We start from the raw sequence: 4465 nt of genomic DNA on the forward strand, positions 1-4465 counted from the left end.
CAGCCACGCCGTATGGCCCCCTTCCCTGTCCCTGGCAAGCGTGAACCTATTTTCTCTCTTTATCACATTGGACTGTCACATGTTCATGGATGCATGTGATAGACATATGGTCTTGCCCGACTGGCTTCGCTTACCAGGTTTTCCCAGTTAATCCGCATGATATCAACACCCCGTTCTTTTCTGTTGTTCAATGTTGTGTATATATCACATTTTGTGATGGGTCCTTTCCATTTTAGGCAGTTTTACTCTGAGCACGCCTGTAAACACTCTCGTGGATACAGGTCTTCCTGAGTAGTTTTAGGCATAGATTTGCTGTGTCCATGTTTAGAATCTCAAGGAACTGCCAGAACCTTTTGAAGGCGAATACACATTTTCACGTCCCTACCAAGAACAAGGCAGGCTTCTGGTTTTCCCACATTCTCAGCAACAAACAATATCATCTTTAGTTTATAATTTTAAATTTTATTGTGATCATGCATATATAGATGATAGATAACATTATCACTTTAGCCAGTTTTTAATGTTTTTAAAAATTTAATATCTCTCTCTCTCTCTCTCTCTCTCTCTCTCTCTGTAGCATGTGCTGGAATTTCACTTCTTATTGGGAAACGCCACTTTACAAATTGTTATGCGTTCATCTCGTCTGATCCCCTCTTCTGTTGCTGGACAGTTGTATTTGGCTGTTGTGAATTGTGCTGCTATAGAGGTTGGTAGAGAAACTCCGGGTCCTTGGTCTCAATTCTTTTTGCTACATACCTAGAAGTGAGGTTCCTGGATCGCATGGTAATTCTATGTTTAACTTTCTGAGGCTCTGCCAGACGGTTTTCCACAGCAGCTGCACCGTTTTCAATTCCCAGCAACTCCCAGAGCTTCCAATTCCTCCCTGTCCTTGCCAATACTTGCTATTTTTGCTCCTAGCTGTCCCAGTAGGTGTGAGGTGGTCTCTCATTGTGGCAGCTCATGTGGTTGAACAAGTTTACATGTGTTTCTTACTGACCATTTGTGTATCTTCTTCGGGTCTATTCAAATTCTTTGTACATTAAACCAAACCCTCTAAATCTTTGAAATAGTGTCGCAGTACTTCTTGTTTCTGGATGTGCGCTCTTACCAGGCAGTACTTTGGAAATAGCTTCCCACTTGGTGATTATCAGCTCCCTTGCTCAAGTGTACCTTTTGAAAGACAAAAGCTTTGGATTATGGTTGAATATTGATGTATGTTTTCTTTTCTAAAATATTTATTTCAGTTTTAATTATGTGCATGGGTCTCCATATGGGTATGGACACTTTGGTGCAGGTGCCTGTGGAGGCCAGAAAAAGGCACTGGATCCCCTGGAGCTACAGTTACAGGTAAGAGCCACCCAATTTGGGCATCAAGAACAGAATTCAGGTCTGTAAGCAGAGTTTGCGCTCTTACCATTGAAGTGTCTCGCCAGCCTCTTCCCTCTCCCCTTATAGTTTATTCCTTTGGTACCAGACCCAATATTATTTGATAAAACCGGCATCAGGAAGATTTACTCTTATACTTTCTTCTAAGAGTTTTGTAAGTCTAGCTAGTGTAACTAGGACTATAATCTACTTTGAACTAATATATTAGATGACAAGATGTAAGATCCTAATTCAATCTTTTTGGTTGTTCGATTTGTATGCGTATATGCATAGACTTTTCCATAGTAAAACCTCAGATTAAGAAAAGGCACTGACAAGAAGGTGTATCCCCGGGTGGACAGCACTGGGCTGTTGAGAACAACTACCCCACCCAGGAGTGGTTAAGTGGGGCACACTGTTTGCTTCCTACCTTACCTCAGGTAAGAGGATTTTAGAGGCAGAGTGAGCTGATGAGAAGCATCTTTAATCACTCTTAACCAGAATATTACTGCTTGTTTTGATGTTCCTATGCGTGGCTTCCATCCTTAGGGTTGCCATGGTCACACTGTAGTGGCTGGAGTACCTGCCAGCGCCTCTGCATTCGGAACAGGAAGAAGAAAAGACAAATGGAAAATCATCCCACTGAATGACCGTACCCAAAGTCTACCTAAAGTCTTGGGCTCACAACTCAATGGCTTCTTCTATTCTCTCCTAGGGAAGGCACACAAACATTTTCCTTTACAAGGACTCTGACATTGGGTTCAATGAATGCATGGGTCCCAAGTACGCAAAGCAGCAGGCTGTGGTAGCATTGGCATTTGCTCACCCAACATCCATCCTTCAGTGTCCTTAGTGCAAGAGTGTCTAGTACTGCCAGCGCTTCCGAGCTTCCCAAGCTTGAATTCTATATTCTATGTGAACTCTGCAGACTGTTCAGTGTTGGCAACCAATCAAAGGGAAAGAAAAACAAAATAGTTTAGACTCGTCTGAGGCAAACACTCCCAGGCCAGTGTTTCACTCCTGTGCAGCGTGTGGACCGTTCAGCTTCCAGGCAAAGAAATACCAAAGCCCTTTAAACAAACACGTGCAGGACACAGGCACGTCATCCTGTTCCCATGTGTGGCTCTGAGCCAGCAGGAGGAAGTCACAGGGAAGTAGACTTTGGCTCTCAGAAGAACTTCATCCACAGAGCTGTCAAAACCAGAAGGAGCAGCCCGGAGAGGTAGGAAGCTCTTATTGCTGGAGGTGTGTGAGCAGATGCTGGGAAAGCGCTCGGCAGGGATTTCTAAGATCTGCTGACAGACAATCTTTTAGGAGATGAGATGCCACATGTGAAGCACTGAGTCCCACCCTCTGGAGGGCGGGCCTGGGAAGACCCAGAAGATTGCTATAGCATTTAATCTGTAGGGCCAGGGAGACCAAATTTCCCACTGTTTCTTTACAGGAGTGGTTTGATTCATCTCCTCTCTGCACGCGAGTATTCAGTAGATGTGCGGCTTTTCCCGTAATCTTTCGTGGTGTTCCGTTTAACTTACTCCCTGTTGAAGGACTGTTGTGGAACGAGGTCCTCTAAGCAAAACAGCAGCCATCTTCTTCAGAATAGTCATGACTGCTTACAAGAACCCATCCCAATGAGGAGGTGAGACAGCCCCTCACAGAAGTAGGGGGTGGGCTAACTCATAACCTGGTTCTGGGCTTGGGTAGTTGCAGGGTTGGTCAGCAGAAATCAGAGGCCTCAAACCAGACAAATGACACTCTGCCATGAACACTTGCAAGTAAAAATAAATGGATCAGAGGATTTACTGTGTGACTCAATGTGTCACACTACAGCTTCCATGGACAAGACTGATCCCCCCCCTTTCCTCTTTCTTTTTTTTTTTCTCTTAAACTTTATTTCATTTTATTTTGGGGGGAGGTTGCAAAGGCAGAGGGTGGATAAGGAGGAATGGGGAAATGAATGGGATGGAAGTGCATGATGTAAAAGACACAGAGAATAAATAAAAAGGAGAAAAAAGAAAGTAAGGAGTAGGGAGAATCATTGACCCTTCGCCTGGGATTCCGGCCACTCCCCACAGCCATTTGTGTGGGAGTTTACCGCAGTTACGGGTGCCCTTGGGTTTCAGAGAGGGCTCAGCTGCTAGAATATGTAGGCTGGAGGAGGCCAATGGAGGACTCCGTCTAAGCAGTCGTCATCCATGCTGGGTGAAGGCCTTTCCGTGGGACTGCTGTAGAGTTACCCAGACTTCCATGAGCGGTCATTGCTCGGTAAGTGTGAATGAACCGAATGAACTCACTGGCACCGCTGGGCAAACTTTGACTTAACCATTGGGACCTTCTAAGAAGGGTGTAGATGTTGTTTATAGCTCCCTAAGGGAAAGAATTCCTCAAACAAGTGCTGTGTGCGGATGCCACTTCACGGATGTGAAAGAGCAAAGGGTCGGGTGCTAGGAGAGACTCTATGCTTCCCATAATGCCCTATTGTCACTTTCCTAAAAGTCTTAGTTTTGGACAGGAGATGCATTATTTTCATTTTTCGCAGAGCCTTCAAGTCACAGCAAATCCTCCATACTTTAACTCAAGAGGTATCCAATATGATTAAGTAAACGTTAAGCCCAAACACAGAGTCACACACTGAGCATGCGCAGAGTCTTACCTGAAGGCAGAGACAATGTCGGGCAGCAGGAGCAGCAGGAACTGAGCAGCTACTGAGATGACTGACAAGAAAGGTCCTAAGCGCTCCCAGCAAGGACATGCATGTAATATATAGAAAGATCAGGGCTGGAGAAGGCTTCGTCAGAGAAACTAAGACCTGAATTTCATGTTTGTTGAAGTTCTCTCTTTCCTTCACTCTAGAACTGACTGTCTAGACAGAGACCACATTTCCCACCACCCAAGCAGTTAGAAGCAATCATGTGACCAGCCTCTTACCAATAGAACACGTGGAAACGATGTGGGTGCTGAGGTTTGGATATGAACTGTTCCCCGCCCCTCCTCCACTGCTGCTGCAAAGGCTCACATACAGGAGCCTTGGTCTCAGCTGAGAGTGCTATTCTGAGAGATTTGGGGAACTTTGGGAAGTAGGACTTGACAAGAGGAAGTA

At 45.1% G+C, this 4465-nt stretch overlaps 1 long non-coding RNA gene across 1 annotated transcript; it reads right to left on the minus strand.

Moving 5' to 3' along the window:
• Nucleotides 1–404: 404 nt before the first annotated feature.
• On the minus strand, nt 405–4257 carry LOC146892960 (uncharacterized). The gene is made up of 4 exons (XR_015003615.2): nt 4019–4257; nt 2192–2294; nt 1801–1960; nt 405–1170 (listed from the first exon to the last, which is right to left on the minus strand). It is a non-coding gene; the product is annotated as an uncharacterized LOC146892960 (long non-coding RNA).
• Between the last annotated feature and the right edge of the window lie 208 nt (nt 4258–4465).

The sequence above is a fragment of the Myodes glareolus genome, chromosome 9 (assembly GCF_982192425.1).
Source record: "Myodes glareolus chromosome 9, mMyoGla1.1, whole genome shotgun sequence".
NCBI lineage: Eukaryota > Metazoa > Chordata > Mammalia > Rodentia > Cricetidae > Myodes > Myodes glareolus.